Consider the following 12284-nt stretch of genomic DNA (forward strand, 5'->3'; position numbering starts at 1 on the left):
AATGTTATCTTACCTATTATGCACTGAAATGGTAAGTTATGTTTTATGTTGTACAAACTTACTAAGCTTATATGCTTACTCTGTGTTATTTTCCATGTCTTGTAGGGTATTAGAAGCTCGTTTGAGTTGGAAGCTTGTCGAAGCTATATGTAACACCCCAAATTCGACCTGGACGTTATGGCCAAACCTGGCGATGTCACACTGAAGTGTTTTTTTCGCAAAGTGTGATATCGTTGAAAAACCTTTCCAAATTTAACTTCGTTGTGTGATCTTATTGATGATTTTAAAATGTTTCATTCATTTTAAACTTGTATCCCAATCAAAAGGTATTTACTTTGAAATCTTTTTGAATGTCAAGATATCGCTTTATAGCGAAAGCTTTCTAAATCGATTGCGTTCTTGCGTTTACTTTGTAAAAATGTTGTTTCTTTTTTAAAACTTGAGTTCCAATACTAGCAGTTATAACCAAAGTAAATTAAAATCCCAAATTAAAAATAAAATCCAAAGAGGCCTTATTACAAAAAATACCCAAAATAAAATTACTTATATTTTAAAAATCAAATACGGAAATACATGCAGTTGTGTGGCCACCTCAGAGTCCCTCGCAACACCGATCCGCCTAAGACTGGGGATTACCTGTACAGATAAACAGATGGGTGAGCTACGAAAAACTCAATGTGTAACCCCAAATAAAAAAAAAACAGTGAGTAATCAAAGTCTGGGCCTAAGCCCAACCCGGTGTGATTCGATCAAGATTCTTAACCCATTACAAGATGTCAGTATCATTTTGGCCGAGCCCATCTCAAAGTGTGACAAGACAAGATGAAATGCAATCAAGAGATCCTACGCAACCAGCCTCTACACTTCATCTCCATCCAATCCTACACTCTATGTGGGGATATAATCAACCCACCCATCCCTATACTCCAAGTAGTACTGGTTGCGACACTAAATAGTATTTATAGTAGAGCTGCCAGTATAGTACACTTCCTCCAATCATAATAAACCCATCCCCATGCAACATATCATGCATCATGTAGTGACGTGTCATAATATCATACGTGTATTCAATATGTTTAATGAGGCATGCTCAAATATAATCATACATCTCATAGGGCATATCAGTCATTTTATCACACAAGGGCATAATAGTCATTTTATCGTTTAGGGGTCCAGGTACACTTACCGACCCAACAGTAGGTCCACAGTTGTCTTGGGCGACTTATGCAACCTTAATAGTTAAATAGTGAAAATGGGCCCAAGGCCTATAATACGGGCTCACCCGTGTGGCCTACATATCCCAGAAATGGCCTTGGCCGTGTGGATTACAAATCCTGGTCCAATATTTTCCACACATCCGTGTGATTCACCCCATGTGGGGCCCATATGTTTGTGGGGCCCACACAGCCCAATTCGGCCCAATAAGGCCCAAAATGGTCTAAGCCCATGAATTCGCTCATGATGGCCTCCACAATCAAATGTACATGTTTAGTCAAACGGACTACCACACGAGCGAGCATACGCTCGTGTAACGTCATCATTCACTTATTCCGGCTCGGTTTCTATAGTTGGGATGGAGATTACACACCTTGTTTGCGAAAATGTGCACACCCCTCTTGAGCACTTCAACCTAGATTCAATCATAGCACACCATTAGTCCTAAAACGACCCTTCTTGTACTACTTATCCAAGAAACAGATTGTCACTTGCCCTAATAAAACAAATGTGGCTTAGTCCCTTAAACCTGCTGAAAAAGGTTGATTACTCGCTCATTGGCGATTAACTGCATTAAAACTAAATTCCATTACCCAAATGCTCAATAAATAGCTTTGAAACAAATGCATATTAACTTACCGAAACCGCAAAACCAAATATGGAAGAAGGAAGCAATCGGCCTACACCTAGGAACGCAAGCCAAGCACGTAAGAATCCGAGAGGAACACAACTATGAGGAGGGGAGGAATAGATTCGACAATGAAGAAGGGGGAAACTCACCGACAACAAAAGAATAGAGAGAGAGAAGAATCAACCAAAGGATGAATAGGATTAATGGTCAGGGACAAGGGTTCAGTCACTAGAAAGAAGAAGGGAAAATGATTGCAAATAGAAGAAAAGAATTTCAGAGAATCGACTAACAAGGGCAATAGCCGAAAGGAAGAACAAAGTAAAAATATAGAATAGTACTTGAAAGAACCCCAACACTATTCGGCCAAAGTTAATAAAGGTAGAGGAGAAAAGAGAATCGGTTAGACAAGAGGTTTGTAGGGGAAAGCAAAGTCGAAAAACAAAATAAACCCGAATGTACTCGGAATAAGAAAAATCGAAAAATACCACCCACACTCCCTAGCACAAATTGGCCTCAAAGAAAGAAAAGAACCAAAAAGAAACAATAGAAAATGAGATGAAGAGAAAAGTACCAAACCAACACTGAATTCTTCCCAAGGCTAAATTCATTGAGTGCCTAGAATCCCAATTCGCACCAACTCTCCCACAACTTCAAATCCCCATAATTTTTCCTAAGATCACTCAAACTGACCACCAAACCCCTTGATCCACTCCTCAAACTCTCCTCCAATATCTCCACCATCTAATTTGAATTTCCCCTACACTTCAGAGTTTCGGCCAAACTAGAACACTCCCATGGCATTGGCAGCAAAATAAAACCCATCTTGCGCGTAGTAGGACTAAAACTCCAGACCTTTAGTAACAATGACACGCCACTTACCTCTAGACCAGCAGGCCCTTTTCTATTATGAAATACCCATTATTTAAACGCCTACTAACTAAAGACAGGGTTTACTCATATTAAAACAAAATTTTGCACAAGCCAAGGCTTGAACCCAAGACTTCTCAAACTCTTCCAGAATACTTAACCACTGAAGCAGACATACATTTGTGTGTCACAACCATACAAAAATAAATACTTAGGATTTTGAAGCGTTACATTATATCACACTATCTGTAACACCCCTTACCCGTGTTTGACACTGGAATAGGGTACGAGGCATTACCAGACTATCATTCACAAACATGAAAAAACTGGGGTATAAAATTTCTTTCGTATCAAAAATTTTCATACACATGCATAATGTCCCATAAACGGGCTTATGAAGCCCTAAACATGCATTGAAAGTAGTTAGGGACTAAACCGAGAACTTTACAAAGTTTTGGGAAAACTTAGAAATTTCTTCCATGACACAAGGTCACACACTCGTGTGGACACAGGGACATGCCCGTGTGCCTTCGACACCCCGTGTCCTCAGGCCATGTAACTCTCTAACTATGACGTCAGCAAATAATTTGGACCACACGGCCAAGCCACAAACCCGTGTGCTAAGGCCGTGTCCCCTACACGGTTGAGACACACGGCCGTGTCTCAGCCCGTGTGGCCAACACTTAGGCTATTTGTCAAGTCTTCAAGTTACCCTTAATCCTTCACATCTTTATTTCCATATTACAGATTTAATTCAGGGCCATGACCATTTAGATTGGTCACAACACCAACCATATATGGCCAACATGCATAATCATATCACAAGCATTAGAACATAGCATAGATAGATAGGTTCACAAACTATAATCAATATGAGCCACCCTTCATGGCCATATACAAATAACTCAATATAGGCCAATACATTTGGCTAGTCATGTTAACACATATCGTAAAAAAAAAAAAAGTCCCTATACATGCCACTCACTTGCAAACGCTTAATATATAAATCAATACTCAAAGGTGATGGCTTGATAATGTGGTGCTGCCTTCGATGATCTCCAATCCTGAGCTAATGTAACAACACTAAATAAAAGGAAAGTAAGGGAGTAAGCTTTATAGCTTAGTAAGAGAGTATTAAATTAATAAGTAATTTATCAACTTGCTTCTCAAGGTAATACAACCATATTTGCACTTTTACTTCTGTTCAGGTCAAGTTGTTTTCTCGAGTCATAATCATTAAATTATTTATATATGGAGCTACCAAACTCCAAATTAATATCCTATAATTTTCCTTGAAACTAGACTTAAATATATTCTTACCATAAAAGTTTCAAAAATTTTGGTCTATCCAATAAGTACAATTTATTCTTTAAAGTCACCCCTATTTCGCTATCTGATAGTTCCGACCACTCTTCACTAAAAATTAATTATCTATTCATACGAGATTTAGATGATGTTCCCTTTTATTTATTTTGAAAATAGACTCATTAAGGATTCTAAGAATATAAATTATAACCCATAAATTTTTTTACAATTTTTAATGATTTTCCTGAATCAGAACAGGGGATTTCAAAATCATTCTGACTCTGTCTCACAAAAATTCAAATATCTCATAATATGAACTTATTTTGCTAACACTGTTTCTTTTATATGAAACTAGACTCAATAAGATTTAATTTCATATTTTATTCAGCCTCTAATTCAACTTCCACTATTTTTGGTGGATTTTCAAAGTCAGACTATTGCTGCTATCCAAAATTGTTTCAATGCTAATTTTACCATTTCATAATTATCTTTAAATAGGCTTTTATGCCAATCAATTTCTCTTTTCATATTCATTAGGCCACAAGATGAAGGGATAAACATATCATGTCCTAATTTAATTCGACCTAAAAGCCTCATACATAATCATTCATCAAATTTACCACATAATTACACACCATAGGTATTGACCTAATATTAATAAGGTCGTCAAAAAGTCATTCTTATGCGTATGACTTCCTCATTTACATTCTTACCAAAAGTCCAATATGCATCGAGCTCATCACTCATGAAATTTTAGTACATACCTGTACCCTTTCAACATGATCATAAACATAGCTTACTCATTTTCATAGCTAGAACTTACTCGTATCATTCTTACCATCAAGGCAACATAATTAGACTCATATCTCATGAGTTCGAATAAGAACCTGCACCACTCGCAACATTATTATATCATTCGATATCATTATCATAAGCCTTAAAATAACCCGTGAACCCTGTTGGACTACTAATGGATATCTGATAAGCCTCACATAAGAGGGTGAATTGCTGATGCCATCTCCCAGACATGGTCTTACACTGGCTCACATGTCGAGGCCGATGCCATGTCCAACATGGTCTTACACTGGCTCACAATCAACGCTGATTCCTTGACCAACATGGTCTTACATTGGCTCACAATCCACGCCGATGGCATGTCCAACATGGTCTTACACTAGCACACACATACCCAAATGTCATGACAAGGATATCCAAATTATTCCTAAGGTTCAACCAGGAGTCTCTACTACATCAATTCTCATCATGCACAATCACAGCAATAGTCCACAATTTATTCCATATTAATTATACAATACATAAATACAGATAAATTACATTATTTACGTACAACTTACTCGCTTCCATAAAATATCATATTCAATCAAATTTCCAATGTATTCAATCATCACATAAATGTTATTAACATTTGGCATCACTTTCTCATACTCAATATCATCAACATATAATTCAATACAATCATAGCAAGATAGATTTTAATTCTATTAACAATAATATGGATAACATGCTTATTTATTTACACGAACTTCCTCGAATGCAAATTTGGGCCAATTATTTCATTTTAGTCCATAATCTCGTGCTTTCCGATTTAAGCCCGAATCTCAATTTTCTTGATCTAAAATGATAAAAATTATTCATTTAATCATTAAATTAAATTAAGCGTTCCACAATTCATTCTTTGGAAAAATGACCATTTTGCCCTTAGACTTTCACAAAAATTACGATTTTTCTCCTAGGCTCGTAAAATGATTTTTATCAAATTTCCTCATTAGCCAAGCCTAGCCCAACCTTTATTACTCTTGTAGAAACTCAAAATTCCAATTATTTCACACAATTCCCATCCATTTAACAAACTTTACAAAATGGTCCATATTAGGTGTTTTCATGAAAATCCTTTCACAAAAGTTGTTTATTTAACAACCAAGATTCATTTTCTTCCATAAAAATTCAGCAAAAAACATGAATACTCTCATGGAAAAACCCTAAACTTTCAACCATTTTGCAAAATAGTCCCCTCATTAGCTAGATTATGTTACAAGGGTCCCAAAAGTACAAAAATTATCAAGAGAGGCCATCAAAATCACTTACTTGTAAGGGATATAAGTTGCTGATATTTTGAAGCTCCAAAACCCTTATTTTTTCTAGTATTTTCGGTGGAGAAGAAGGAAGGAAAAACATGAAGTCCTTTGTTTTATTTTAATCTTATTTCTAGTCAAAATAGGTCACCAACTTCACCTAATTTTGACTTTTCTATTTTCTTTATCTCTATGGTCGGCCAAGCCTTTCATAAAGGTTTATTTGCTCTTTAAAGACCCCCAATTATGGTTCTCTAGCTATTTAACACATTTAGCTAGCAAAACAAAACTTTTGCCCTTTATGCAATTTAGTCTTTTTTCTTAATTAAGCTCACAAACACTAAAATTAGTTCACCAAAATTTTCATGTATCCATATAATCATGTTATAATGCCAAAATAATATTAAAAAATATTTTCTCCTACCTAGGAATAGTGGTTCCAAAACCACTGTTTCGACTAGGCCCAAAATCGGGTTGTTACACTATCCATCGGCTCTTTTGGTACTTTCGGTTGTTTTGATTTTGGTTACGATGGCATGTATAGGTATTTTGGATAATGTTTGCCTATATGTTTAATTATTGAAATACCATTTGGTTTGGCTTGAGTTATGGTATTTTGGTGTTCAAATGAATTTTATCTTGGCATGTAAATATGGATATTAATATAGTTTATGTTTGGCATGTTTTGTTTGAATGTTGGAAGATGGAATGGCAACCTAAATATGCATTTAGTATAAGTGCCTTGCAATATGTTGAATATGTGGCGAATTGGTACCTTATTATGTATGATTTATATGGTTATTTGTTACTAGTTGTAGATTGGCAATTTTGGTACCAAATGGTTTATGTTTTGGTAAGTAAATTTTATGGTATGTATTGATGTAAATCTAGTTGAAAGTTAGTTGATCATTTTGATCAAATTGAGTACATGGTTATACATATTTGCATGTTGTCATTTGAGGTGCCTATGGGCATATTGGTTGTATGCTATTATACCTTGTGTTCATAGCTTGATTTTGCATTGTTCTGATGCCTTGTTATGGCTTATATATATGTGCTATTTTGGGTGTAGGTACATGCCAATATGGGTGAGAAAAATAGCTTGTAAAATGGTCTATTTTCATCCACACGAGTAGAGACAAGGGTGTATGTCTCAACCGTGTGTGACACACGGCCAGGCGGTACGGCTGTGTGTCCTCTGTAGCTTTCGAATGGCTACAAGTCAAGCTGTTACACTGCCTAACACATGGCTTGGCACACAGGCATGTAGGATTGCTTCCAAGGGTACACAGCCTGGCACACGGGCATGTGACTTGGCAGTGTGACCCAAGTCAGTGAGTTGCACGAGCACGGACACGGGCTGGGATACTGTAACACCCCTTACCAATTTTTAATGCCAGAATAGGGTTACTGAGCATTACCATACTTATACTACATTTTAAACATACATTTCATATACAATAAATCAAATCATATACATTCCATTCACAACCTTTCCTCACACATTTCTGAGCTGACATTGATGAAATCACAATTAGAAATTCACTAGATTCATCTGATTCAATTCAAAGAATTTCACTATTCTGACATTTCAATTCAATAATCTTCTGTCTACAATTCACAACAACATCATGCAGCCTCAACCAATCCATTCCCAAAATTACATCGAATTCATCAAAAGGCAGTAGAATAAAATCAGCTGGAAAACAGTAACCCTTAGTCATTAAAGGACAGTTCTTGCAAACTTTATCAACTTGCACATACTTGCCTAATGGGTTCGATACTTTAATCACAAACTCAGTAGACTCAACAGGAAAATTCTTACTAAACACTAAATTCGTACAGATATAAGAATGAGTTGATTCAGGATCAATCAATGCAATCACATTAGTGTCATAAAGATAAAATGTACCAGTGATAACATCGAGTGATGACACCTCTTCGCGACTGCGAATAACGTAAGCTCTAGCTGGTGCTCTACCTTCAGATCTTACTGTAGAGTTTCTCATACTACCATGATTACTACTCGCTTTTCCTGCATTTCTTGGTGGCCTTCTTCTAATAGCTGTGTTACTCGATCTTACATTCTGAATCTTATCTTTCTCAGTTAACTCTAGGAATCACGTATGAAATGATCTTGTGAACCACATTCGAAACAAGCCCAGTTATTCATTCTATATTCACCAGGATGATGTCTTCCACATTGTTGACATTCAAGTCTATAGTTTCTCACACTTCCGACACTCGATACCAATGTAGCTTGAGCTTTAGGACTTGAGTATTGTTTTCCACGATCTCTACTCGAATGCCCAATTGAAACATTTGGATGAGTGAACGAATCTCTAAATTTCTTTAATGAATATTGATATGACTTACACATCGACCTTTTTCTTGAGTCTCTAGCCTCTGAATCTACTTTTCTCTTTTCTCTGCTAAGCTCATCGGCTTTACAAGCTCTGTCAACTAGGACAACAAATTCTTTCAATTCTAGAATTCCAACCAGAAGCTTAATATCCTCATTCAACCCATCAATGAACCGCTTGCACATGATTTCTTCAGTAGAAACATACTCCCAAGCATACTTGCTCAACCGTGCATGTGACAGCCCAAAATTGACCCTAGTCGGAATGTGGTTTCGGGACCACAAAACCGAGGCATAAAAATAATTAAAAATTTATTTTGATGCCTATAATATGTGTGTGCTCATGTATGACATTTTATGATGATTGATTTAGTGTTATAAAGGTGAATTCCACTAGAAAGGACTTAGTAGTGAACTTTGAAAGTACGATAGGGAAATGTGTGATGACTAATTAAAGCATGCATGCAAAATAATGGACTTGCATGTCAAATTCCCCTTTTTACAAGTGATGGCCGGCCATGACAAAGAGATATGGGCTAAACATGTCATGAAACATGTTTTGTTGGGCATTAGGGAGAAATAATAAACAAATAAGCATGGGTAAGAAAAGAATGAAAAAAAATGTGTGTGAGAGAGTAGCATTCCCCCCCTTGCCGTGAGTTGAGAAAGAAGGAAGAAAAAAAAATGTTGTGTTCATCCATTTTCACTTCTTGGCCGAAAATACTAAAGAAAAAGGGGGAGGATTTTTGCTTCATGCTTGGTTTGGAAGAGATCTAGAAGGAGATTTGGCTAAGTTTGCATCAAGATTAAGGTATGTATGAGGTTGTGTTAGGAGTTTCATGCATGTTTTGGTTGCTAACTTGATGTGCATGTTAGCCATGGCTCAAATCTTTGTTATGCCATGGAAATGGTATTTGGCCAAAGTTGTTATGGTGATAAAGCCATTGCATGCTAAGTGTGAAGCTTGATGATGATGCATGCAATGATGGATTGTCTACTCTTGAGTAACATTTTGAGTTTTGTTTTTGTTTAATCAAGATTGAAGTTGAAAAGGGGCATGATTGTCATATTCGGCCATGATGCATTCATGAGCATGGTTCATGCTTCTTGCATGTTAGTTAAAATTTGTGTTTTGGATGGCTATGGACACCTTGAAATTCGGCCATGCTCATATATGTATATATATGTTTGCACATGATGTTTTGGTTATGAACTAAGTGATGAATATGTTTGTTTAAAGAAGAAGATGTTGAAGAATGATTGTGAAATTGCAAGCACATTCGGCCTAGCACACATATGAGTGCTTGATGCTATATTATAAGTTTTGAGCTACAATATGCAAAGCATTAACTAGTAAAATGCATGCTGTTTTTGTGAGGTATTAAGTGCATAATTGGCCTCAACATGTACATGAATATTCGGCCTTGGGTAGCCTATTGAAGGCCTTAGCTTTTCCTTGATGCTCGAATAAATTGTATTGAATTGCTTGATGTAGTATAAAATGTGCATGACCATTGTGTATTCAAGCTAAAGAGTGGCCATATGACCATTTAAACTCCTTGTCATATTCGCCATAAGCTAGCACAATGAGGTTTTAATAAATTGAATTTGTTTGAATTAGCTCAAGAGCTAAGAGGGCCACAATTGGACAAGGGAAGGAAAAAGTGATGAATAGCCGTAAAAGCCGTTCGACAACATCCGAGGTAAGTCCTCAAGAAGTGACCTTACTTGAATTATGTGGAATGAAATATGGATGTATTGATTATTGATTTATGTGTGTATGAGTATTGAATAATACCGGGCTAAGTCCCAAGGCGATTATGCTAGTGATTATAATTGTGTTTGAGCCTTAGTAACGAAAATGAAATATGTATGTCCAATGATTATTGATGTATGTGTGCATGAGAAATTGAATGATATCCGGCCTAAGCCCCGAAGACAAATATGCTGGAAATTATATCCGGGTTAAGACCCGAAGGCAATTGTACTAGTGGCTACATCCGGGCTAAGACCCGAAGGCATTCGTGCGAGACATTCTATCCGGGCTAAGACCCGAAGGCATTTGTGCACGTGGTTATATCCGGTTATATTCTGAAGAATCTTGGGCTGGAGGTGAGTGTTGGTTGCTGTAATAAATTCAATTAGTACGCTCAAAAAGCCCAAAGAATAAGGTACGTTTATATGTGCATTGGAAAGTCGATATGTTTGAGCAACATTCGCTCAATCGACTAATGAATTTCAGCTATTGAATTGATCGATACTTTGTGAAAGTATATAATGATGAAGTGTGAAGTAAGAATGACTATGTGAATGAGTATTAATGGAATGATGTATTTGGTTATGTGAATGTATTGCTTTAATTAAAGCTGATTATATTCCTTGAGACTTACTAAGCATAAAAATGCTTACCCCGTTGCTTTGGCTCTCTGTTTTATAGATTTCGCTCGATAGCAATCGGATTCGGGATCAATAAAGTCAAGTCATCCACACTATCAACGCCTCTATTTTGGTATAAATTTTGGTTGAACTTTGAAATGGCATGTATAGGACTACCCCTTGTTGGTTTAAAAATGTGGTGATGTATATGTATACGGCCATGCGAAAATGGCTCGTAAAAGGAAGCATGAACTTAGACTATTTGTGGTTTGTATGCATATATATGGTGTCATGATGTGATTATGGATTGGAAATGGGAGTGTTGGTCACATGATCAGCCATTGGTATGGTTAAAATGATCATATATGAACCTATGTATGGCAAGACTAGTTGGTTCATGGAGACTACAAAATAGGTAAGACCTACCTTAAAAACAGGTGCTGCCAGCTGCAGTGACGTGAATGTGAAAAATCACCAAAATTTGTAGGAATGGTATTAAATAGTTAATAAGCTATGTAAATGAACCCTGATGAGTCTATTTTCATATGGAAGAAACGAAATGGTCATAGGAGTTACATGTTAAGAGATATTAAAGCTATTGTGAGACAGGGCCAGAACGGTTTCTGGGTCCCCTGTCGCAAATTTAAAAATTTACTATAAATTATCCAGAAAGAATTAGGAGTCGTGCCTTATATGTACAGATTCCATTTTGAGTCTAGTTTCATTAGAAACAAACGGCACCAGTATTAAAGCCCTGTACAGAGAGATATTCAAGTTATAACGCGCGAAGGTCAGAGCAGTCGATCCCTGTAACATGGGTGACTTTAACTAATAAACTGTACCAATTGGCCCGACCAAAAATTCTAGAAATAAATCCATGGATGGATATATGAGTCTAAATTCAGGGAAAATTTACAAAACCAGTTTCTGAGTTTTGAAACTCGAGATATGATTTTTATGGCGACGGTGACGCAGTTTTCCAGCCTGACTGGAAATGTCAAATTGGTGGGCAAAACATGTGAACTTGGCTTGTTAACCCCTAGTGTCCGACACCGGCGATGGTCTCGGGTTCGGGGTGTTACAATTTTATTGGTATCAGAGCCACGGTTTAGTCGATTCTAGGACTACCGTGATGTGTTTGGGGTCAAGCTATACATGCCATTAAATGATGAATCGATAGTGTGGTGATTTCTGACAATTTGACTTTGTGTTTGTTTATAGCAATGGATCCGATCCCAACCGAAGCGATAGCTGATGATGTGGAGAGTGTGGCGCTGCTCGCGCAAGGGACAGCGCCAGCGGACTCTCAACCTATGGCCAGCAATCCGAATGACGAGGCTAGGCAAGCCTTTTATAGTGTGATGAGCGAATGGTTTAATCAATACATTCGAACTAACACTACTGTTCCACAACCTCCATTCCCGACAAATGCAAC

Source organism: Gossypium arboreum, chromosome 4 (assembly GCF_025698485.1).
Source record: "Gossypium arboreum isolate Shixiya-1 chromosome 4, ASM2569848v2, whole genome shotgun sequence".
NCBI lineage: Eukaryota > Viridiplantae > Streptophyta > Magnoliopsida > Malvales > Malvaceae > Gossypium > Gossypium arboreum.